Source organism: Pelodiscus sinensis, chromosome 2, assembly GCF_049634645.1.
Source record: "Pelodiscus sinensis isolate JC-2024 chromosome 2, ASM4963464v1, whole genome shotgun sequence".
Lineage (NCBI taxonomy): Eukaryota > Metazoa > Chordata > Testudines > Trionychidae > Pelodiscus > Pelodiscus sinensis.
The window spans coordinates 237823060-237849368 of NC_134712.1; the positions used below are offsets into that span (position 1 = coordinate 237823060).

A 26309-nucleotide genomic window follows, 5' to 3' on the forward strand; every position below is an offset into this window, starting at 1 on the left:
TAAATGATGTGGGTCTAAGTCATTCCAATATAGACTTTTAACTACAATAATATCTCAAGGGCTTATTTAGAAGGAGGGAAGGGAAAGGGGAAGGGCAGGATGGAGGAAATTATTATATAAAATATAATAAGGAGTTGATGAAATGCCACAGTTCACTGAATACATGGATACAATCAGCCAATATATTCAATAGGAGTTACAACCTCGTAATGGAATCTATAGCTTGGGATCAAAGTTCAAGAGCATTTTTTTAAAAATCAGAAGAATATTTAATTTCAGAAGTTCTGGATATTACTTCTAGAAAAAGTGTCATGTAAGAATTAGTGACCAAACAAATTAGGAACTGATCTGGAGCACAACTATTTCTGTACTCTCATAAAATAACAATTTAATAGACCCGCTGATTAGATCTTAAAGCACCTAATGTTGGATAAGCATTATCACGCCTATTTAGAATTAGGATAACAAGCTCAGAAAAATTAAGAGATTAGCTCAAACTCACAGAAGTCACCAGCAGAATCAGGTATACTACCCAAGTCTGCTACTCTATCCATTCTTGAATTACACTGCCCTGTTTCTTTCATCATGGAACTGTAAAGAAAGGGTGGCTACAATTCTGAATCAGAGCAATATCACTGTTATGACTGTAGACAGCTTTAAATAAACAAATACATGGAGAAATGCCTCAAACAGACATACCAGGACAACTTGTAAAATAATTTCCTGTTAAGAATTCCACAGTTTACAATTCTATTTCTAGGACTGGTTTCCTGTCTTTTCCCCAGCCTGTAAAAATAAAAAAAAAATCATTTCAATATAATAGCAGAATGAAGAAACACTATTTTATGCACAGTGGCTAACCAGCCAGAGGCATAGCTTGCAGATATTTGTGTACTCAGTGAAACTCACATTTTGCCCTTGCCTGGATGCTCCAAGACTCAGTCCTAATAACAAACAGTTATTTTATAAGTCAGCATATTAAGTAAAGGAGACATGTGACAATGTGGCTGAAGGAAGAAGCAGGCAGAAATGAAGGGATGAATACAACGTAAAACCTGCACTCACCAGAGATATCAGTATAGGAGTTTGCTGTCATGTTTAACCAAACAGATGAAAAGAAATCCAAAAGAAAGCCATCTAAGTAGCACGTTTTTTTTCCCAGGAAAGTACAAAAATAATAGAAATAAGGCTGTGCAATACTATCAGGAAAAATTATAGTCACCCATTATAATTTATATCTATTAATATATTCCAGTAAACCAGACTATGGAATAAATCTGGTCATAAATTGGCTACAAACATATACAAAACCACTAGCCTTAGCATATCAACCTTGTAAAATATACAGTATATACAGAACAAAACAAGCTTTCTAAGGTACAGGATTCAGCATATTAGATTCAAAATGAACCAGATGACGACTTTTAAAACAGATCACAAATCCATAATCTCTATAACTTAAGGATCCAAACATATCACAAACTGCCTCAGCCATGCAGACAGACTTTTAAATGTATCATCTCATATGAGCAACATTCAAATATTACTTTTCAAAGTTAATAACAAAGGTGCTACTCTCCAAAACAGCAAAGTACTGACATGAAGGATTATCCATCTACATTAGTATTTTATACTGCCATCCACTGCTGTAGTATCCCAGCAAGTTACACATAAAATTAATAGCATTAGCAAAGCTGTTGGTGCATTTAATGGCATCTCTGACACTATTTTGGAATAAAAACTCTGCTAGGGTGAAGTTTGAGTTGTGGGGGCAGTGGATTGCATGTTTAATAACAGAAAGGGAAATTGAGCAATCTGTTAAAACATAACACTTCCATCGGTATTCTCTTGTTTCTCTTTTGGGACCCTATAAGATGTTGTGAGCCCTAAATTTTAATGGTCCAGAGAATATTCAGCACCTTGAGGGTTGGAGACAATACAACTAAATATCATTACAAACCAAATTCTGCTTTATTCTTTATTAGATCTTGCCTTGAACTATATTCTATCACACAAAGAGAAAAGGAATTTTATTTGTTTCGTTTGTCGAACAGGTTTTTTTTTTTATAAAGAAGATTCTGGGTCTCGAAAGAGGAGAGCATTGAAAGATACTTCAATGGATTGAAAGATACTCCAAGGATTGCTTCATTTCTTTTTTATAATCCATCACATCAGTACAGGGTTTTTTTAACCCTTTATTCCAAGATCCTTACAGCCATTTTTATGCAGCCCATTACCATGGTATCTTGGTATCATAGCTATATGCTTCTCTAATTAGCTTATTTGGTTATTTCATCCATTTTCCTACCATAGCAAGCTAAAGCACTGTCAGTTTTGTTAGATGTATGCTGATCTGCGGTCTGTTCTCCCCTCCCCTAACTCATAGTATCCTCATCTGAAGGTATGTGTTCCCTGACCATATTTTCGTGTTCCTGCAATTCTGTAAATGAAACTGAACCCTCAGCTTGGGACACTGCTTTGTTGTTCTTCTTTGTCTTGTTTTATTCCTTCTTCTTTTCCTGTTGAACAACTTTTACCACATAGGACATGGACCCTGCTCTTTCCTCACATGGAAGATGGAGGCACTGAGAAAAGGCAGAGCTCTTGTTATGGGAACTCCATTCTTCACTAGGTCAATAATTGAAAAAAAGAGCCCAGAGATTTTACAAAAAAGTAAGATAGCTAATACTTTTAATCTATCAAAGTTCCTTTACAAAAATATGTCACCCAAATCCTACAGCATGGTCTTAGTGCATAAAATGAATCAGAAAGTGATCCTGACTAGAAAATAAAAATAAAGCTAATGTATTTTAACATGCCAAATTGAGAAATAAAAAAGGAAAAACAAAGAGAGACTGTCACCGCACACAGTAATACGGTATTTGAAATATTTTTATTTACAATCTAAGAAAGTGTTGTTCTAGCTTTTGTTAGTAATGACCAGAACAGAAAAGATGCAAAATAGTTTCAATAATAGTATAATGCTTCACTTTCGTTCATTCATACATATTCAAACACATTTTTATATCTGTTAAAATTAGTCCTGTTCAGTCTCAACAGGTTTTTCCTCTCTCTCTCTCTCTCTCTCTCTCACACACACACACACACACACATATGCATGTGTGTCAAAGTTACACAAAGTGGGAGGAAGAAAAACAAAAGAATGTCTGCCCTGAGAAACAAGCTGGAAAACTCTTCTGCAATCAGAAATGGAGGTAGAAAACAGACAGGATGCTTTTGCCTTTTCTGCTAGTATCTGCCTGGCCCGTCTGTAAGTCCTGATTGATTCTAGCCCTGTTTGTTCTCCCTTTCCCAGGGTCTGCTCTATCTGAACTAGTGCTGCTGTTTGTCCTCTTGCCAGGTACGGGTGACCAGGAGTTTGATTTTGGACCAGAACACCCTTTCAAAAAGGTATACTGGTAGCTTTGGCTAGCACTGCTTACCAGGCCACTGACTCTCCAGTTGGCAGCACTGCAGCGCCATGTAGCAAGGCTGGCAGGCTCCCTGCTAGTCACTATGCCTTGTGACTCTCAGGTTTCATGTCCAGCTCCTAGCCTTGGGGGTGGCCAGGAGGCTCCATGGCAGAAGCCCCTCTTCCCTCCAGCACAGGTCCCATTAGCTGGCTCAAGCTTGGGGGGGAACTAGCCCAACTTGCGAGTGCTCAGCAGGCAGCTGTTGAGGGCTCGCGTGGCACGTATCTTTCAATGCTGCCCAGATGCCTTCTCCTTACACTCGTGTGGCTGGACTTGAGCTACGGCAGATGCCCTCCAATGAACTGTGGTCAGTCTGCCACCGATTGCTGGCACCCAGGAGTTCAAGGTATGTATATCCCCATCTCCACATGCTGGGAATGGGGCTGCACCCTCATCTTTTTTGCTGCATCTCTCCCTGTTCCAACCCCCCATATCGCCAATCCTCCATTACATCGCTCCCTGTCCCAGCACTCCTGCAAATCCATCCCTCATCATTGCATCCTCCACGTCCCACTCCTCTTCCCCCTTACTGCATGCCTCCCCATCCCTTCCTGTCTTGTCCCCCCACCACATCTACCCATCCCAGCCCTGTAGCCCTTAGTTTTCTAACACCCATCTGCTCCACCACCCAGAGTTGCCACCCCCATGTGCCTCACAGCCCCACAACCCATTCACCTCCATACACTGCTACACTCCCATTACATCCCTATGCCTCTGTGACCACTCACCCCACATTACCCCCACAACCCTCTTCCTCTCTCCTTACTGCTCCCTGCTCTCATCCTTGCCTCTTTCCCTCCCCATTATCATCTCTCCTGCACCCCAAACCTATCTTTTCACCTCTAGCTCACCCTCCTCCCCTCCTGGCTCAGTGATTGAGGCAGCCCTGGAAAAGGGTACAAAAAAGTGTTGCCATGTTGGCAGGTGTGTATATGCATGCACTGTATGTGCATAAGAGACTGTGTCTTTGTATAGGGAAGTGTTTATATTGCTGTATGTGTGTATAACTGCATGAATAAAATTTGCAGCTTAACACTTTGACTTTTATTCCTTTTGCTGGCTTGCACACACAAAAAAGGATGACATAACATATGTGTGTATTCATTTCATAACAAGTTTAAAAAGAGAAGGGGACACTAAAAGAAATGTATCATTTCTTAAAAAGTGAATGTTTTGACTAGTAATTGAAGAAGAGACAGTGTATCATATATTTCTTGCCAGTTTTGCCTAGCAACATTATAAACTCTTACTTGTAAAATCTGTTTTATGTATGGCTAATACCTACTGCCCTCGAGGCCTGATCTTAACTGGGGTCTCTATTCACTAAATAACAATTGAAATCTCTCTCTGTATAAAAAAAAGTATTGCCTGCTGTGCAACAGAATGACATCATCAGGTTCTATGGCTGCGAAAGCAGCCAGAGAGAGGGGGGTTGGCAAGCACAGCAAGCAGTGGGTGCAGCCCCCCAGTATTAAATAATGTGGAAGTGCATGCTAGATGTGAACTCAGGAATAGAAGTATGTATCTGCATGTAAGCATGGGAGTCACTTTCTACTACAGAGGTAAATTAGGGATGTTAACATGTACGTGTATACACGGTTAACCAAAAAGCCTTGGCTCATCAGTTAACCCACCCAGTTACTTGCACCCCTCCCCACTCAGCTGCCTCTGTATCAGGAGGCAGCACGGTGGGGGCAGGTTGCAACCAGTGCTCCCAGGGAGCTATCTTAAAAGCTGGCTCCCCGCGGGGACCAGTTCCTGCCTGCCCTGCTGCTTATAAATGTGTAACCACTAATTCCACACGTAAAATTAAATAAAAACATTAAATTCTGAAAGTGCACCAAAAGGTGAAAATAAAATTTACAAGAAAGATTGGATGGCTAACAGTTTGCAGCTACCTTGAATCATACTTAGCCATCCAATCTTTCTCCTAAATTGGTAGCTGAAAACTTTATTTTCAGTCTTTTGGTACGCTTTCAGAAAGACTGTCTTTTTAAAATATACTTTAATTTTTTAAAATGTTAGTCTTTTGGGGGGGCACGCCTACTGGGGGTTCCATGAGCCGGAGCTGGTGGAGTCAACCTGCCCTGTTGGAGACCTGCTGGAATGGCTGAGATGCGGCCTGATGAGCAGGGGCAGCCTGCCGGGGGGGACTGGGATGCAGCATGGCGAGGGAAGGGCCTGGCAAGGGAGGGAGCTGGTCAGCGGTCTGGTGAGGGGGAGGGGGAGTGGGCTGCCGGGAGGGGGAGGCGGGAGCTGGAGCTGCTCGGGAGGGGGTTCTCAGGAGGGGGGGGCTGGGAGCTGGTCAGTGGTCTGCCAGGGGAGGGGGGCCAAGAGCTACGGGGGGGAGGGGAAGGCAGGGATGCAGCCTGGCGAGAGCCCGTGTGTAGTAGGTGGTAGGGGGAGACTCCCAGGGGGGCCAGGAGCCAGAGCTGGTGAAGGGTGGCTTGCCTCATCGGTGGCCTGGCGGAGGGAGGTGGACGCCAGGAGCCTGAGCTGGTGGCACAGAGGCAGGCAGGCCCACGTGGAGGAGTTGGCAGGCAGCCTGCCTCTTCAGGGAAGCCAGGCAGCAGAGCACACAAGTACACGCCTGCAGGAGCTGGCAGGGATGGCTGGTGGGTGTGCAAGAGGGGCAAGGCACATGCACAGGAGCGGAAGTTGAAAATCTCATGACAGACAGACAAGAACGGTGACGACTTAATAGATAATGGTAATGGGTAGTCCATCTTGTCCAATGAGGACGTCTTGAGCTTGCACAGGACGTCTTGAGCTTCCATCGGTTGTGGACTTGCATGTGGCTGAGGAGTCCAAGCCTTGAACGGCATAGGCGTTCACAGTGGGGGCAAAGGAATTGTCCTGGCTCTGACGGTGTGGCTGCTACGGTTGCTTTTCTCTTATCATGAGCATCAATCAGGCATATGTGTCGCTGCTCTTCGAAGTGGTCATACACATGCTGTATGGGAGCACACCATCCTGTTCAGTTTTCTGCATGCTGCTCTAGCTGCTTTGGCTTTAATCCAGCATGAGCAATGTTGGCCTTTATGCAGTCTTTATACCTTTTGCAAGGCCTACCTTGGTTCTTTTTGCCCTGGGAGAGTTCACCATAGAGGAGTTACTTAGGAATTCTTGACTCCTCCATTCGAATGACGTGCCCTGTCTAATGAAGCTGGGCTTTCAGAATCATGGCTTCAATGCTTGTGGTTCCTGCTCTGTCAAGACTCTGTCAGAGTCCAAGTTCATGACTCTGTCCTGCCATCGAATGTGTAGTAATGACCTCAGGCTGCATGTGTGAAGCGCTCCAGTAGTTTCACATGTTTTCTGTACAAGGTCCAGGCTTCACATCCATACAGGAGGCTGGTCAAGATTACAGCCTTGTACACTTTCAGTTTAGTGGACTGTCGAATATTGTGCTGATTCAACACTCATGCTCTCAGATGTCCTAATGCCTGATTGGCTTTGCAGACCCTGGCATTGATTTCTTTGTCAAGGAAGCCATCATTGGCTATCACACTGCCGAGGTACTTAAACTCATCCACTGTTTTTAACTCTGTTCCTTCAATAGAAATTGAAGGGGGGAGAGCAGCAGATCTTGGAGCAGGCTGAAACAGTACCTCGGTCTTTCCTAGGCTGATGGTCAAACCAAAGCGGCGAGTGGCTTCAGCAAACTTGTTGACAATAAGCTGGAGATCAGATTCCTTGTGTGCCATAAGTGCACAGTCGTCAGCAAAAAGGGCTTCAAGAATGAGCCTCTCAAGCGTCTTGGTTCTAGCATTCAAATGACGAAGGTCGAAAAGTGACCCATGAAGCCTCTACTTTATATAGACTCCGTGGTCCAGGTCCCTGACTGTGTGGCTGAGGACACATGTAAAAAAGAGGTTGAATAGCACTGGGGCCAGCACACACCCTTGCTTCAGAACACTGGATATATCAAATGGATCTGAAAACTCACCATTCGAAAAAACAAACCCAGTCATGTCATCATGAGACAGGCATATGAAGCTGACAAAACTTCTCGGGCAGCCAAATTTTAACAGGATAATCCACAGGGCTTCTCTGTTGACGGTGTCAAACGCCTTGGTCAGGTCTATAAAGATGGCGTATAGATCCAAGTTCTGCTCTATGCACTTTTCCTGGACCTGACAAACAGCAAAGATCATGTCAATGGTGCTGTGGCCTGGACGTAAACCACTCTGTTCCTCTGGTAGGTTCTTCTCTGAGATGCTGGTGATCAGATGGTTACGGATGACTCGAGACAAGATCTTCCCAGCAGTAGAGAGAAGGGAGATGCCCCGGTAATTTCCACAGTCAGCTTTATTGCCCTTGTTCTTAAAGAGCGAGATGATTGTGTCATCCCTAAAATCTTTGGGCATGTCGTCTTCTTCCCAGATGCTGGTCAAAATGCTGTGAAAGGCTTTGAGTGACACTGGTCCTGCTGCTATTTCAGCAAGAATACCGTCAATCCCGGGGCCTTTGCCAGAGCTAGTCTAGCTGATTGCCTTTTTGACCTCATCCATTATAGGGGGCAGGTCAAGACTGTTTATTGTGGGTTTCTGAGGGATCTGATCTAGAGCAGGGTCAACAATGGAGAGCCTATTGAGAAGGTTGCTGAAGTGCTCTCTCCAACTATCATTGATGCTGCTCTTCTCCCTCAGGAGGGTGATGCCATCTGCAGACAGAAGTGGTACTTAGCTTTGAAGGTCCATACACAGCATTGATAGCACTGAAGAACATCTTGGAGTTCTTGGTATCAACATAATGTTAGACTTCATCAGCTTTTCTCTCCCACCACTCATCTTGCATTTTGCAAAGTGCAGTCTGCTCCTGACTCTGAAGGTGCTTGAAACGGTTATGTTTGGAGATTGAGGACTGGTCATTTTGCCATACCAAAAATACGTTCTGTTTTTCCTCTAAGATCTTCACGATGGTCTTGTCATTTTTGTCAAGCCAGTCTTGGTGAACTCTCTTCTTTAGTCCTAGTGTCGACTTAGCTGACTCCGTCACCAGGGCTTTGAACTGGTCCCATTTTTGTGTTAGGTCTCCAGTCAAAGGGCCATGGGACATCAGCACGTCATCAAGGTAGGCTGCAAATTGCTCACGATGACCAATATGCTGCAACTTCCTGATGTTGAAGGAAGGTCTGACAACCTTGAGCTTCTTGCGGTACAGTGGTGTGATGTGCAGCATAAGGACAGATCTGATGAGTCTATGACCAGTCCAGCACTCAGCTCCCCGCATGGCCCTAGTGATCTTAACATCACACATGTCCTGCCTGCGACTGATGACATAGTCAATCAGATGCCACTGTTTTGATATCAGGTGCATCCCTGTGGTCTTGTATTTATCAGCCTGCCTGAAGAGAATGTTGGTAACCGTCAGGTCATTTTCTGCACACAAGTTCAGCAAGAAGAGGCCATTGGCATTCATGTTACCAATGCCGTGATGCTCCAGCACCCCTTTCCAGTTCCTACAGTCCTTGCCGACTCTGGTGTTGAAGTCACCCAACAGGAGAAGCTTATCACTAGGAGGAATTGCTTTCGCAAGATGATCAAGGTCTTCGTAGAAACTCTCTTTTGCTTCACCGCTGCTGGTCAGAGTGGGGGCGTAAGTGCTGATGACTGTGATGTGACGAAACGGGTTGAGGGGGAAGCGGAAATTGATCAGATGCTCACTGATGCAAGTTGGTAGGTCAGGAAGCTGGCACAGAAGTGATGTCTTAATGGCAAGTCCCATTCTGTCGATTCTGTCTTCGTTTTCTGGCCTGCCTTTCCAGAAGAAGGTGTAACCTCCTTTCGGTTTGCAGATGGATCCTTCCTCTGCAAGTCTAGTCTTGCTCAAGGTGGATATGTCAATGTTATAGCGTACCAGTTCTTTTGCTATGAGGGCCATTCTTCTCTCAGGCCTCATAGTATTCTCCCTGTCCAAGAGGGTGCGAATGTTCCATGCTCCAAATATCATCTTTCTTTTCACTGTTTTTCAACCCCGTGAGGGTAAAACTGCCAGCCGCACGCTGGCCAGTTTGGTTGGGACAAGAAATTTTTGGGACCCCTTTTCTAGTCCCCTTCCTCATTTGAGGGTGAGCAGTGTCACTCTGAAAAAGGCCTGGGATGTTGCCAAACTCCTCTGTTGTCCTGGGATCAGAGTCGAATGACCAAAGTCCACAGGTCGCCTACGTGAAGATTTGGGATTTCTTAATAGAAAGATAGTCTAAAAAACATGGAGCTGGTTACAAAATAATGGAAAGAGAGGAGGGAAAGAATCATAAAAACCTTTGTGAAATTTCATTTTGTTTAAAATTACCTTTTTTGACTATTTTGCTGCCAGTTCTAGCATACTGTAACAAATAAAACCTGAACTTAGCACAATACAGCTGTCAAATCATTAAATATGCGTGTTTGAGCCTTGCAGTAAAAATGAGCACATGAGAGAGGATCGGAGAGAGCAAGTGATGGAAGGAGGGGGAGTGAGCGAGGGTGCAGCCTCTAGAAGGGATGGGATGGGGCCTTAGGCAAGGGGCAGGGCAGTGGGTGGGATAAAGGTGTTCAGTTTTCTGGAATTAGAAAGTTGGCAACTGTAGGCAGGTAGTTTGCTTACTCTCCTGGGATCTCTGGGTCTTGCGACCAGACATTACAATGCACAGTTGGTAGCTGACAGCAGGCATCAATAAAGTAATAACTTAATCTGTTTCTGAAGGACTGTCCTGTGGTTAATACAAGAGACTGAGGGTATACAGGAAAAACTCTGCCATGTCCAAGGAACATGTCTGCTCTTCCAAAAAAAATTTCTGAAGAGCAGACGCATTTTTTCAGCATCCCTATATACCTTGTTTTACGAGGCAGAAGGGATGTTCCTAAAAAGGTTTTTTTACCGACATTTGGTCCAGTGTAGATGGGCCAAATGTCAGAAAAGCTTCCTCCAAAAAAAAAAAAAAAAAGAAGCGGAAAAAGCTATGCAATTTGAGGTTCGCAATTTGCGTATCTTTTTCTGGAAGAACTGTAGTCTAGACACAGCCAGAGTGATCAGGTTCTGTTCTGGCTCTGTCACATATTTACTGGGTGATATTGTGCAAGTCCCTTAACACCTGTAAGCAGGAATAATGTTATCTTCCTCACTAGGGTACATTCATTAATATTTGTAAAATATTTCAATATCTAGAATTGAAGGAGCTATATTATAAGTAAATTTTTATCATTATCATCCTCACTGGCCATGTCAGAGAGATAGGTATTTACAACAAGGAAGAGAAAATTCAGGAGGATACTTTTATGTAGCTAAACATGACAGAGAAATGCTATATAAGGGAAGACAGTAACTGTCTACACTTACAGAGCTGCAGCAATGCAATTGCACCAGTGTAGCTGTGCTGCTGTAGTTTTTAGTGAAGGTGCTATCCACTCCAATGGGAAAGCTCCTATTGTTGCAGTTACTCCACCTCCCCAAGAGGTGGTAGCTACATCAACAGGAGAAGTCCTCCAATTGACATAGTCCAATTGATCAGGAGTTCAGTCAGCATAAATGCATAATAATTAATGGAGATTGCCTATCTCCTAGAACTGGAATGGACCTTGAAAGGTCATCAAGTCCAGTCCCCTGCCTTCGCAGCAGGACCAAGTACCATCCCTGACAAACTTTTGCCCCAAATCCCTAAATGGCCTCCACAAGGATTCAACTCACAACTCTGGGTTTAGCAGGCCAATGCTCAAACCACTAAGCTATCCCTCCCCCATCATGCAAGGATATAGATTGCACATCCAGGAGTGATGCATTTATACCATTGTAAGTTTGCAATGAGGACCAGGACTAACTCTTTTAAATATTCTAAAGCACCTGCCCTTTCTACTGAGATCTGAAACTCTTTGCACCATTCAATCTACAGCCATTTATAATGTATATTCTAAGAAGCTGTCAATCCAGTTCCAAATCTCATTGCAACAAAGGCCTCAGATAATTAATGCGAGCACCACATCTAAATTATGGCAAAACATAAACAATGGAATAAAAACAAATATAGAGTAAAATGTGCATTAATTTACCCATAGGAAAAATAGTCTGTAAATGCTGGCTGAAATAACAGTTTTAAAATAATGGTAAATTTCAGCTGAGAATTGTTCCCTCTTGAGGAAGGTTTTAATGACACCGTTTGTTGTGATTTACTTTCTTGCAGGTTATTAGGCAGCTTCTCATTTGTGGAATAACATTTCATCTTTTTATCGTGCATAAACTTTACTATCTACAATATTGTGGCTTCTTAAAAGGTAACTCCAAAGTAATAATGAGCTCTTGTTTGATATTGCTATAGTCTAACAAATTTTAATCCTTTCTTTTAATAAAACTACCCAAAGTCAAAGAATAAAGAAACAAAACCAGTATGTTTGTATAGAACATCTGTCTTTGACTCCCCTCTACCTATATCTGTGCCATCAAATTTTTATGAAATCCTTCTTTCCCAATCCCTCTCCCCTACCAACAACACAAGGCATTACTCCTAAAACAAACTTCCCTTTCTTCTAGCAGGAATGTCTACAGATTCTAAGCAATGTATTTTCTGGCTATTCTGAGTGGACAACACCACTTAATCACTGATAAAATGAAATAACCATCTTATCTACGGTATGTATATAGCCCCATATTTTGTTCAGTTTTATATCTTTAACCTGTCAATGCCACTCTGAAGCAGGGAAGTGCTATCATTCCCATTCTATAGATTAAGAACAGAGGCACAGAAAGACCAAGTAACTTGACCAAAGCCAAACAGGAAATTGAATGTGGATATCCTGAGTAGCATCCTATTCACTGGCTCATCCTTGCCCCTGAAGATTCCATCAGTTTGACTACTTCCACAGTTGCTGTTATAGATCATCCTACATCATAATCATTTAATTTTAAGGTAAAGTGAATAGGAACATTGCTCTAATATGTAATTAACTGCAGTGCAAATTATTTCTTCCAATCACAGAAGAGAATCACAAATATGTAGGACTAGAAGGGACCTTAATAAGTCATCTAGTTTAGTCTCCTGCACTGAATCAGGACTATCTACTATTTAGATGATATCTGGCAGGTTTTGGTCTAACCTGTTCTTAAAAACGTCCACTTACTGAGGTACCTTCTTTCTTAGCTGTCTCCTAAGTCCATGCAGCGAGCTAGATCTTGACAACAGATTCCTTCTGTAAGGACAGAAGATAAGTGGTCTGGTTCTCTCATGGTCAGTATGGAGAAGCAAAGTCTTTTGTGGTCAATAATGGGCAAACAGTACGTGATCTTCTACATGCATGTGCAGCAGATCTCAACCAGATTGGCACTGGTCGTCATAATAGATCTGTTTGATTCTGAGATTCAGTGTCTGATGCTACTCCTGTTGACCTTCAGCCATCAATACAAAGACCTAGCTACCTTCTGATGAACAGAATCATAAATCCCCACTCTTGATACTTTAGAGGGCACTTTGCCTAGGTTCTGCAGGAGACCAGAGTCCATGCCATTTTGTCTGATATTGGTTTTTAGTGCAAAAAGACTGACTTGAAAGACTGAAAGTCAGAGACTTGATAGTGCTGACTTGTCTTATTTTTTGAGAGAATTTTAGATACCTTTTGTCTTCCCTTAAAGACTGCCTTTGTCACTTAAGGTTTCTTTCTCTTGCCTGAGACAGTAAATCCTATGAAGAGATGGAGACTTTGAAGCTGAGGGCAGGTTAATTAGTTCCTTAGAGGAATTAAACTCCAGCCATTGATATCAGGAGCAATCTTCCACTGAGCTAGCTGCAGAAAGTAATTTGAGAGAGATGAACTCCCTGCATAAAGGGTTTATTCCAACTGTTGGTATAAAGTGGAAACGTTGGGGGAGAACAGATGACAAATGTGGGTCTACTAACTCTACATTATCCACACAGAAACTTCTCTTGTCTCCCTAACTCTGCTAGTTATGGGAAGGCAAGAACAGCAATGATATGGCAGTGTGGTTAACATCATGGGGTAGTGATTCTAATATCCTAATGAAGTGTTTTCTCTATATGCTGTTTAATCTGTGCCCCTCCCCGCAGTGGATCAGAGATGCTATGTTACAGCACATTCCTCAAACAAGGCTGAGAATATTGTTGGGGAACCCTGGCCAGCCCATCCAGTTTATAAAAAACTGATCTCAGTGTGCACACCCCAATATAGTGAAAAACAGTGTGAGCAATTTATCACTCTTTGGCTTGTCAGTCTTGATGAGCCAATGATGAGCTTCAGAAGCCAAAAGCAAATGAGAAGAGAATATCACAAAGAAAACCTGCCAGTTTGCCAAAATCTGGCTCACACAGCTCAAGGATCCTTTTATCAAATTCAGAGTTTTTTGGTTTGGTTTTTCTTCTGTAGAGTAAGTGTTCTTAAACAGGAAGAACTGTAAAAATCTCCCTAAAGTTAAGTATGAGGATCAGAACAGTGGCCACAGCACTGGACTGGCACTCAGAAGATCTGGATTTTATTCCTTGCACATTGGATAATCTCAGACAAGTCATGTCACCTCTTCATGCCTCAGTTTCCACAACTGTAAAATGAGGATAACAATATTGACCACCTATGAAAAGCACTTAGAGATCTATAGATAAGAGTTATTGTACTTATTATTAGAAGTACATTATTATTATTAATAGTAATAAATAATAAATAATAATAATAATAAAGATTTGCTAGTGACTGACAGGTCTGCCACCTAAACTCAAAATTGGCGGCAGAGTTGACTCTCTTTTTTTTTTTTTTTTTTTTTTAAAGAATTTGTGTACTTTCCAGCACAGAAGAAAAGGGGAAATGGACTGACAGCAGAGGAGAACACCATTAAACAAACTTAATTATACAAAGAATATGTAGCGAGGGGCAGATTTTCAAATGTTTTAGGTGCCTAAAAATGCAAACAGTCTCTTGATGGGATTTTCAAAAACACTTAAGCGATGCAGGTGTCAAACTCTTATTGACATTAATGGAAGTCAGACACCTAACTTGTTTAGGCAATTTCTGCATCTTTGGAAATCTGGCCCAAAGTAAACAAACTGAAAAGACAAATAATTTTTTTTTCACTAACCTCTTTTAGTTTTAGTACTTAGGTTACCTGTAATCATATTAAGTGAAGTATTTTAGATAGAAATGTAATTTTTAAATTAACAGTGTCTTTTCTAAATTCTAATGAAATTCACTTCTGTCAGCTCCAATCTGGTGAATTTTTTTATTAAAAACATTTTACTTAATCAGCAAGTCACTACTCTGAATGAGTTCTGTTGCTACTGTTTTGCAGTGCTAATGGTTCAGGATCTAAAATCCTGCCAAAGATGCACAAGGAGAAGTGTGGAAAGTGAGGGGAGTTATAACTATGCATAAAAGAGTATGTGTTATGGATGGGATTTAGGTTCAGCTGTAAAATTCTATGGACTATGTTATGGAGGAGAAGGCCATACTACATTGTAAGCAATTAAAAGAAGACCATCAGCTTTTAAAACTTGTGTTTTCCCTAAATTTATCTTTGGGGGTTACATTAATGATATTAAATTGCAGTTAACTGACTAGTTGAGTAGTCGATGGAATTTCATCAACTACTCAACTAATAGACAGGCACTTCTGCATTCCTCCTTTAAAATGTATAAGTCATTGAGGGTCTTGTACATTTCAAAGGAGGAATGTGGAACTCCACATACAGCCCAGGGCCCACTGACTCCAGGCTGCATATGGGTGCCTGCTTTGAAATGTACAAGAGTCCCCAGCAGGGGCTCTTGTGCATTTCAAAGCCATGGAGCCCAGGGTCAGCAGGGGACTCCCCAGTTGACCCCGGGTTCTGGGGAAATGCCGTATGGAGCCTGGGATCAGCTGGGGAGTCCCCAGTTGACCCTGGGCTCCACAGCTGCCCCTTTGAAACGCAGAGATGGCATTTCAAAGGGGCAGCCGCCGCACAGCTGATCCTGGGCTCAGCTGTGCAGTGCTGCCCCTTTGAAATGCCAAGGCAGCATTTTAAAAAAGATAGTGATGCACAGCTGAGCCAAGAATCAGCTGTGTGGTGCTTCCCCTTTAAAACTCCTCCTCAGCATTTCAAAAGGGCAGTGCCATGGAGCCCAGGATCAGCTGAGGAGTCCCCAGCTGATCCCAGGCTCCCCACAGCATTTCAGCGGAGCCTGGGGTCAGCTAGGGACTCTCCTGCTGACCCTGTGCTCCATGGCACTTCAGCGTTTTAAAGGGACAGTGCCCACAGCTGAGCTGCAGATCAGCTGTGTGGCAGCTTCCCCTTTGAAACGCCGCCTTGGGGTTTCAAAGCAGCAGAGCCGCACAGCTGATTCCTGGCTCAGCTGTGCACTACTGCTACTTTGAAGTATCTGCCCCCTCCGCCCCCCGAGCTGCCTCTATCTCACAGAGGCAGCAGGAGGCAGGGGGCAGTAAATCAACAAGTCGACAGACTATCTGATAAGCAAATGCTTATCAGATAGTCGACTAGTCCTTAACATCCTGAGTTTGCATGACACCCCATCACAGAATATGGACAGCTTGTAGATGAGCAGATTCATGGATCTGAAGGGGAACAATAATCTACTCTGACTGCCTGCATAATACAAGCCATAGAATTTCACAGAAGAATTCCTTTAGGAGAGAATTATTCTCTACTATGTAAGCAAACACTATTGAGCTGCATAACTTCTGGTTCAGCTAAGTATATATACTACACATCCAATCTATATTTAAAGACTCCAAGCGCTGGATAATTCACAACTAATAAATTGGCGCCATAATGCTCTTAGCGGACTTCAGAAAGTCACTGGCTCTTCTGCCCTTCCTGGTTTTAGAAAGTCTGGCCTACGGTAGATCAGAGGTAACAAACTCATTCAAACTCAATTAATGGACCAAATTCCATGTTAAGTTATAGTCAATGAGTCAGGTTGTATGTTAAGGATGTAAACTCTTCTCAGTGCACAGTCGTCTCCCACTAATGACATGGGGAGATTCACAGAGTGATCTAGGGAAATCTCGACTTTATGTAGTAACTGAATTCTTAGGAACATATGAATTCTGCATCTTACTGTTGCATTCAGCATTACTCAGCAGAAAAATAAGCTCCCCTTTATAGCCACTGAAATCTCTGTCCTTTATTTCTGTTCTTCCTCCATTTCAGTTCCTCTCCTTTTCCCAGTATGTCTACCTTGCATTTCACTCCCTAAAGCAACTTTCAATTCCAATCTCATCTTGTGGGCTTCATTCACATCCTTTTTCCCAGTTCCAATGGAAAAATTATCAGCACTAAAATAGTTAATATTGACACAGAAATGGCAGCATTGGATTTTGGAACTAACTCCCTAATGAAATAACTAGCCCAAAGGGAATTCACACTTCTCAGTCATTGTTTCAGGCTGTTTGTAAACTCAAGCATATGTCACTCCAACAATTACTCTGGGTTCACTACTGAAAGATTTCTTCATTAGTATTAAATCTGGATACAGAAAGAAAAGTTAAGGGGGAAAAAAAGAAAAGAAGTATGGATATTTTGGGCAGCTTGAACATGTCACAGAAACCAGACAAATACAAGAATTGCTCAAAACTCAGAACTTCAATTTCAGAGTAATTTTTGACATTTTGAACTTTGTTTTTGTTCCAAATCATTAAAGATAGTTGCTATTTACTTCTGTTTGAAACATATCACTTTTTTTACTAGATCAAAGTGTCAAATTGTTTCATTACAATACAATCAGCAGATACTGATCTAGAAAAGTTATTTCAATCAGCACTAGATAGCAATTACACTTATAGTATTTTGGTTTTAAAATCTTTTAAAAACAATTTAAAAAATAATGCACTAACAATATTTTGTCATATTTCAGAACATGTGTGAGAGTAGTAATGTGTATTATCTTACGTCATATTTTATGATTTAACAGTATTAACATGTAATACTGACATCTCATAGAAATTTCAAAATTTTCTTTAAGCAATTTTAGTTTTTGAAAAATTAACACTATGCTGAAAAAACATGCTTTTGCCAAAAATTGCACTGAAATCTGTATAATTTTGGATTTTTGTTTAATTGAAATAGCATTTTTCAATGGAAAACTCTCTCAAACAACAATTTCCAACAAACTCTAATACATACATCAAATGGGCCAGGTCCAGACTATGAACTGTATGACTGCCATCCCTGGAGTGGTGTGTTAAGTGTTTTTTGAAGGGTACAGGGACAGTTGTCACAAATGTCATTCTGATTATACAGAGAAACCTTTATAAAAGAGAAAGATATTCTAATTTGGTTTTACAGCAAACTGGCCTAAATTCCTCTTTAAATTAATTCCACAAATTACAAATGATGAAAGTTGTAAGAAAATTGTGGGCTGCAATTTTGTTGTAGAAAACATGTTAGCGTATACCCATTTAAAGGTCTTGACGAATCACGGCGAATTCAGTGGGGCCAGGTGCAATACCCGGGAAATATTTTAGTAAACATGTAACTGCTAAATTAGTGCAGGTACACAATTACTAAAATATACAACATCTAACATCCCTACTCAAATATAGCAAACTGTATCTATTTTGTGTTTATATGTGTTTATTTTTAATGGCAGTTTAACTGACCAAAACTACAACATCAAAAAAAAATCACAACCTTCTTACAGAATTACAATTTATTACTATTAATTAGTGTTGTAAGAGTTAACTCACAGCTTTAACTGATCACAAATTTTCTACTTTAGATTTAGAAATAACCATAATTTCCTCAGATCAGCCCCCTTCACACTGCATTTTATTTTATTTCTTGCTGATACATGTATAATATCCATATCTAGCTCATGCATAAAGCTATGGATCAACCCACTATCATTAAATGAATATTCACCCTGGGCAAAAAATCCAACATACACATTTTCAAGTCTTAGTTTCACAACAGGAATATTTGGAAGGAAAAGAATCCAATAGTTTTAAATCTAATACAAGAAATCATTTCACCCACCAATGAAATATAGCCACCATCTGCGATACAATGTATCATCTATTTAACAATACACATTACACACAAAAAATTTAGGTCAGTAAGTGAAGAATTTTGTGAAGCTTCTACATATTTTCAAAGTACTCTGTAACTACACCAGTACAGATATATTTCTTCTTTCAGCTCCTCCAACTCTATATAAGCTTCTCTAGCTCTGTATAAGCTTCTCTCTTGAATGTTGCCTCTGTCTCTTTCATCTCATTGCCTTATTTCTTTTACCTTTTCTTTTTACACTTGGAAAAGGTCCCCATGTATGTATGTTAAGTGTCCTTTTTCTTCAAACACCATGAAAACCCATCTGTTCTGTGAAGCCTATTCAAATATGTTCCTTTTTGCATTCTTTCTACTGAATCCATTCATAGGCAAAGACTGTAAATTATTTGGAATTGAATTTTTGTTCTTTGTTTAGCATGAACTATTATTTTATATACACCACTCTGTAAATAAATAACTAATAATTAGGGATGTAGAAGGATAAAGTAAGTATAATCCTTAATGAGTGAGGCTTACCAGTTCTGGTTAACCAGTGGGGGCTGAAGCAGCTACTTGTCTGCTGTGGACAGGGGGCAGCTCCAGCCCCCAGGGGCTCACCGTGAACAGGGGTTCTCCGGGCATCTGGAGCAGCCTCTGTCCACGAAGGCCTGGGTGTGTCACAGGCAGGGGCTGCTCCAGGCATCTGGAGAAATCCCTGTTGCAGCGGGCCGAGGGGGGAGGGTGAAGGCAGGAGCTTAATTGGTTAACTTTGGTTAATCAGTTAAACAGAATTTCATATCCCTAGTAATAGTACCCAGTTGAACTTGGGTAGGCAGAATGTAATTATACAAATTGGAACTTGGCCAGAATACCAGGGCTAACATCCCTATTCTTGCAGAAAGTGTCAGGGGATCTTTAAAACAGCTGTGATTAGTCAAAATGCTTTACATAACTAAATAAATACATACCAGAAAAGAATTTAGAAGGATATTTCACTGTTTTGTTATGTAAGACAACTGCGAAAGATGCTGAAGTATGATCAGATACTGTCATTTCAGTGATATATCCCATCACAACTCATGCAGTAGTCAAACACAGGAAGCAAAGGTTAGCATTTAAACACAGGTGAAAAAGCTATGATAAAGCTTGACACTATTCCAGAAAATTGGGGTTCCTTTAACAATAGCTAATAGGCAGTTCTATAGTGATGTGTGGCAGTCCATATAATTTCATTAATTCAGTGGAATTTGGAAGAAATGCTCACAGTCACAAGGCTGTAATTTCAAATAGGGAAAAACACTTGTTTCCTAAGTTAAGCAACAGAAATGTAAATGTATTTGGTATTATTTGTAATCTTGTACATCATTTAATGCATTTGTTTGGTAATATTCTGGGCATTACAACCAAAAGGATGTCACACTGGACAACTGACACTTTTTATTCTTCCCAATATGAAAATCTCCTTTGTTCAATACATGCCTTAGTCAGTAAAACACACTTTCAGCTGAAAAATACATACAAGCTCTCACTTTTGAAGTCACTCAACAACCAAGATCTCTCCAGCCTATTTAAGTGAAATTTCCTACTATATAACCATATCAATCATACTAAAATTTACTTGTGCTACCACCTATTTTTAATTTTCTCTAGCCACTTGCTAGTTAGCAGGCATCAGCCTCTGTATTTAGCAATGGTTTTCTTCCTCATCTTCCTGATGTCATACATCACAAATGAAGAGTCAAAACTGAATTTCAGATCTGCAGTAGATTAATACAAGAGAGCAGAGCTGTTGATATAATAATCACTGAATAATATGAATTTAGCAAAGTATTTCAAATGAGATGGACAAGGCTATGTGCCATAGATATATATTAGCAAACAGGTATTTTGTGAGAATGTAACCTATAGAACACTAAATGTAAAGTTGGCTCTAAATTGCCAATAAATTTTTCTTTCATTAAAAAAAAATTCACACCTTTTTAAATATAAAAACCAAACAAAGTTATTCAAAGAAATACTGCAAATATTCAAATCTCTCTCCCCACTCAGATAAAACCAAGGTGTTTTTTTTAATCTGAAGTCCACATAGGTAACTAGAATATAATACTCCTGTGGAAATGAAGAATTCCTTGCTTCTGCTTTCTTTAAAATGCTTCCACGCTGAAACAAGTGAAACCCTTATAAACTTAAACTGTCACTCATTCTGTTTATAAAGGTCATTATACAATCAAGAAATGAAATAATGCTAGGTCAATAGGCCTTTACAAGGTGGCTATTAATCATCATTAAAGAATCTGTGTGTTCTTAAGAGAATGCAGGGAGTTCCCAAACCTATTGTTTTTGTAGGTAACTGTAGAAAACTGGTTTGGAAAGGATAGGGAAGATGAATCAGGCTGGGAGATCATAACGGAGAAGTGAAGACATCTCTTTAGAAAGCTGTGTGATTCTGATAGGCTGATCAGAGGGAGGATAGTTCTTTCACACCATGCAGACATTCACTTTTCCTTTTTTCCCCTCTGAGCTAGCTGAAATATCTAGATTATTTTGTAAGTACAGGCAGTCCCCGGGTTACATGGATCCGACTTACATCGGATCCCTACTTACAAACAGGGTGAGGCAACCCCGCACTAGCTGCTTCCCCTCAGCAGACCAGGGAGACGCGAAGCTAGCACTCCCCCCAGCAGACCGGGGAGACACGGAGCGGCTTTTCTCAGCAGACACCTCAGCTTGAGAATAAAGGACTGAGGGAACTGAGGTGTGGGAGAATAAAACTGAGCTCTGGAGAAATGTTTGGCTAGAGTTTCCCCTACAATATGTACCAGTTCCAACTTACATACAAATTCAACTTAAGAACAAACCTACAGTCCCTATCTTGTACGTAACCCGGGGACTGCCTGTAGTGTAAATCTGATATTTTAAGGCACCAGTTTCTGTTGTTTTGATTCCATTTTCTCTGTTTGTAATAAGTCGGGGGAGTGGTGTTATAATTATTTTTGTACGGGTAATTTCAAGCAGTCTGCCCCAATTAGAAAAGAACACTGTAAACTTGGGAAACAGGTTGAAAGGGGAAAAAAATTCTGAAATGTAACTTCTCTCTCTCTCTCTCTCTCTCTCTCTCACACACACACACACACACACACACACACACACACACACACACGACTTCTAGCCTGATAGCAAGATAAACAGAGTAGGGCATTCTAGGATGATTATAGAAAGGCACTGAAGAACTGGCAGCCGTCAATAACAGCTTTCAAATACCTAAATGGGTGTTACAAGGAAAAGGAAAAAATATATTCTCCTTAACCTCTAATGATAGGACAAAAAGCAATGGGCTTAAATTGAAGTATGGGAGGTTTAGGTTGGATATTAGGAAAAACTTCCTGTTGAGGTGTTTAAGCACTGGAATGAATTACCCTGTAGGTTGTGGAATCTCCATCATTGGAGATTTTTAAGAGCAGGTTAGACAAATATCTTTTAGGGATGATCCAGATGATGCTTGGTCCTGAAGTGAGTAAAAAGGACTGGACATGACGACCTCTTGAGGTCCCTTCCAGTATTCTATGATCTATTGTTGACACTGCATCCATAATGGAGATGCAAACAACTGAGGCAAGCACACCTGAATTTAGCTAATTCAGAGTCTCCCTATGAGTCCCACTCCCAATAAGACAGCTGCCCTGATTGCAAGCACAAGCAACACAATGAAGAGATTTTGTGTGTGGGTGAATGTGAATTTATGGGAACACTTAATCCAAATCTTAAATTAAATCAGTAAAAACTTTGTCTACACTGCAATCAATCTAGGCAATTCATGTAGGTTAAACTTCTCTAAACCAGGACACTCTGGTCTGGAAACATCTGTAGTCCATCAAGACCATGGATGTTCCTGGACCAGAGAGTCCCAGTGGAGGGCTAGTGTTTAGGAGCCCTTTGGGAGCTGGGAGCCCAATAGGCTGATGGCAGAAGGCCTGGCGCAACAGCAGGTTCCAACAGGGCTGGTAGTGCAGTGGAGCTGGAGCCTGATGTGCTGGTACAGCATCAGGGTCTGGTGGGGCTGCTAACTTGGTGGGCTGGCACAGCAGTGGACTCCAGCGGAACCGGTGGCTGGGAACCTGGCAGGCCAGCAGAATAGTAGATTCTAGCAGGGCCAGCGCAGCAGCGGAGCCAATAGCCCTGCTGTGGCTGCAAGCTCAGCTGAGCCAGTGGATGGAGGGAGTTGACTGGGTGACCAGCAGCCAGGCTAGGAGCAGAGAGCCAGCCTGGGAGGCCAGGGTAGGGGGTCCAGAATTGACCTTCCTTGGTCCAGCAAACTACCTCTTTCGAGACTGGTCAACTCCTGAGTGTGCTGGACCTTGGGGGTGCAAACTGTACCTGAATTAGCCTATTGTAGAAACAGCCACAATACAATACAAACCCCCCTATCCATGTTACATTGTCCCCTCTGTTTCTGCACTTTCCCATATCTGTATGGTTTCTTATACCATGGTTCTTTTTACTAAGACACTCTATGATTCATAGAATCCTAGAAACCTAGAGCTGGAAGAGACCTCGTCCCCTGCCCAAAGCAGCTTCGACAAGGTCAACTCTTTCACGGTCAACTGTGGAACTGTACAACATTCTCACCAAAAGTGAGGGCGCTGGATTTATTAATTTACTACTGCTGCTGAAAATCTAGCATGAAGAATTTGACTATTTTTTGTCTATTTTGATACAGCAACAGCAGCATTTTCAGGGTAAATTATTGATACAGAATGTTAAATTAGTAAGATATAGTTAGAATCATGATTTTCAAAATTTGCCTCCATTTTTGTACTTACAAAGTTCACTGTTGAGAGTATGATGAATGCAACGTGGATGTCTAATTACATGTTTTAGCCATACTAACTTGCAAATTTAAAAACAGATGGCCTGACAAAAAGTAAAGTTAAATATCAGGTTATTTGTTTACAATAGTCTTTTTTTTTCCTATTTGTTTTCTTCTCTGCATTTTTGTACAACAGAAAGCAGTGAACAAATGCAAAATATTATATCGCTATAGCTTTATATTGTATTTAGCTTTGTATTTTTCTTATTTGACTATAATTGATATAGTTTGGGGATTTTTACATAATAAAAAGTTAACTCTTACAAAAAGACATTTAGAAGCTATTAAGCTATATTTTATAAGTAAACTAGAAGATTTACTCAGCATTACTCAGGTCCTTAACTAAAGTCATTTTTTTTTCTTCATTTAAATCATCGCTTGGAGAGAGAGGGCTGGATGACAGGCTCACTATGCAGGCTGCTCTGGGGAAGAGAGGATTACCCCGCTCTCTCTCACTGCAGCAATTTGAGGCAAGGTGAGAAATTCCTCTCCATAGCCGCTGCAGCTCCAATGGGCATAGCTGGAGAAGGGGTGCATGTCCCCCTGCTGGGGCAGGGCCAGGTTCATCTGCCCTATGTAACTCACCCACCTAGTGTAGTTCACTATCCCATGCAGTGGCACCTAGACCTTAGCATCAGATAAGAACAAGAGACCTCTACCGCAGGTCTGATAGCCAGCTAGCTTTTAGCTCAAAGGGTAGACGCTCCTATACAAAGCTCCAGAGGTCCCAAGTTCAAATCTGGGTTGGAAGGCTCAAAAGTGGGGTAGTCATGGATGAATGGGAGGAATAAGGACATGTCACCAGCCAGCCCCATTCACCTACCTCATGATTATTGTCTCTTTTCTGTACTGTTTTATGAAATGCAATCCCATTCTGAGCACATCCCATTTTCTGGCACAACCAAAACCTTATCTTGGCGGTCCTAGCTCTTACTGTTTAGGAGTTCTAGAACAGAGAGACAGACACACATGGATGCACACACAAACTCTCTCAAATATATTTTAAACTACTGAACAATGTTCTATAGGTGGCTTACCTAGTTGTAGTAACCTTAAACAATCTAGTTGTTGGATCAATACAACTTGAATTAAATGGCTGAAAGGTTCTTCATTCCTAAGATTTTACAAAATCTAGCATATTAAAATAAATAGTTTTTCTTATCTTTCACTGAAAAGAGATGTAAACTTTTCTCTTACAACTGCTTACAACACAATATTGCAGCGTGGGTCTGGACCAGCGGCTGACTTCCTGGGGGTCACAGCGCTTGGATCCATCCAGCTGCTTTTCCTGGTTTCTCAGCTTGGCTCCGACATACATGTGGCGGGGGTGGGGAAGTGGCAGGAGAGCGCTTCCTTAAAGGGGCTGCTACTGCTTTTTTTGTATTTCTCAATTAAATTCGGCGGCCCCCACGGGGGTCGCAAATGAAAAAGGTTGCGCATCACTAGTCTAGACAGTTTATTTTCACTGTCCAAGTATCGGCTATGATAAAAGGAAGCTGTACACCAAATTTGGTGGTCCTAGCTCTTACCATTTAGGAGGAGCTCTTGAACAGATACACAGACAGACACACAAACTCAAATGTATATAAATTTCCTTGTGCGGATACAATAAAATTGTGTAACAACACTAACACTTTTTTATGAAGAGAGCTGGTATGCATAGGCTTATATAGAGTGTATCAGTATAGACATATACTATTAAGCAGTATTGCAAGCACTGTTCCATTTATTCACCTCAGTTAAATAAAAATAAAGAGATCCGCTCACTACAATATTGACCTCCCGTGGTTTGGCAAATTCTTTGGTTTGGCACTGGTGAGATCGAGGGTGCTGGAGTGGAGAAGTTCAACCTGAATTCAAACCCTCCCAACATAGTCATAGGCACACAATGAAAGCCAGATGTTTTCTGTTCACCTTCCTGGGCCCTGGGAGAGGACTGCTGGAGTTGGGCTGAAAGATACTGGGCCTGCAAAGGGAAACTACAAGACTGTAGACCTGGGGTGTTTTGGAACTGTATTCAGTTAAGGGATGAGAAAGGAAGAGGCTTGGCCCCAAAATGGATTAAATATTAAAAAAACACACAAGCTTTGGAAAGGAGAGAAATCCTCCTACTTCAAACCATAAACCTACTATTAAGGATTGGAATGACATTTTCCCTGGAGGCACTTTATTCCATACCTGTCCACTGCAAAGTTCTAGGTTTTGTGGGGAATTTTTTTGGCATTTTCCAGAGTTCCTAGTGCTTGCCACTGTCTGTGAGGATATAGGACTACATGACATGCTGGTTTCATTCAGTATGACAATTCCATGTTCTTATGATTGAAAGGGGATTCAGGAATAATCCCTCGATTTCACTCCTTCCCCTGCACCCAAAAGCCTCTGCATCTACTCCCTCAGATATTGAGCTGGTAGAGTAAATACAGCTCCCCTTACAGGCTCCACAGCAACTGTTCTCCCGCCACTTGCCAACTGCAGCTGATTACACTTAGTTCACATTTTTCAAGGTTTTCTTTACAAACATAAAGGCTAGAAGCCTTCAAAAAAGTAGCTTAGTTAAGCCTGGCCTGCACCTAAAGTTTAGGCGCTGGCCTAGCTATATCGCTCAGGGCTGTGAAAAATTTCAACACCCTGGACAATGTAATTAAATAGACTACCCCCCCCCACACACACACGTTGATACAATAATTGTTTTGTCAACCTAGCTGCCACCTCTTGTGATGGATTTACTGCAGCGATGGAAAATCCCTTTCCATCACTGTAGCATCTACACTATAGTATTTCCTTTAGAGTCTGCAGAAGTTGATGCCATTGGTCATATTTGTCTCCAGAGAACAGGCAAGGGGGATTTTGCAGAACTCCTCTATTATAAACAATGTTTTTATAGTACCTACAACCCAGTGGGAACAAAATGATGCACTTCTAGTGTATAATAGTATACAACATAATGACTGGAAGGGATTTGAACTATAACCTTTCCTTCACATGAATTTTCCATGAAAATACAGTGATCT

At 41.3% G+C, this 26309-nt stretch overlaps 1 protein-coding gene across 10 annotated transcripts in view; it reads right to left on the reverse strand.

Moving 5' to 3' along the window:
* ZMYND11 (zinc finger MYND-type containing 11) overlaps nucleotides 1-26309 on the reverse strand; it is a 181051-nt gene that overhangs the window by 142937 nt on the left and 11805 nt on the right. For 2 of the 10 annotated variants that reach the window (XM_075922719.1, XM_075922721.1), the window contains exon 2: nucleotides 700-786. The exons of the other annotated variants lie outside the window; for them this stretch is intronic. The gene's annotated coding sequence lies outside the window, so the exon portion shown is untranslated. The remainder of the gene's footprint in view (nucleotides 1-699; nucleotides 787-26309) is intronic. 10 annotated transcript variants of the gene reach the window in all.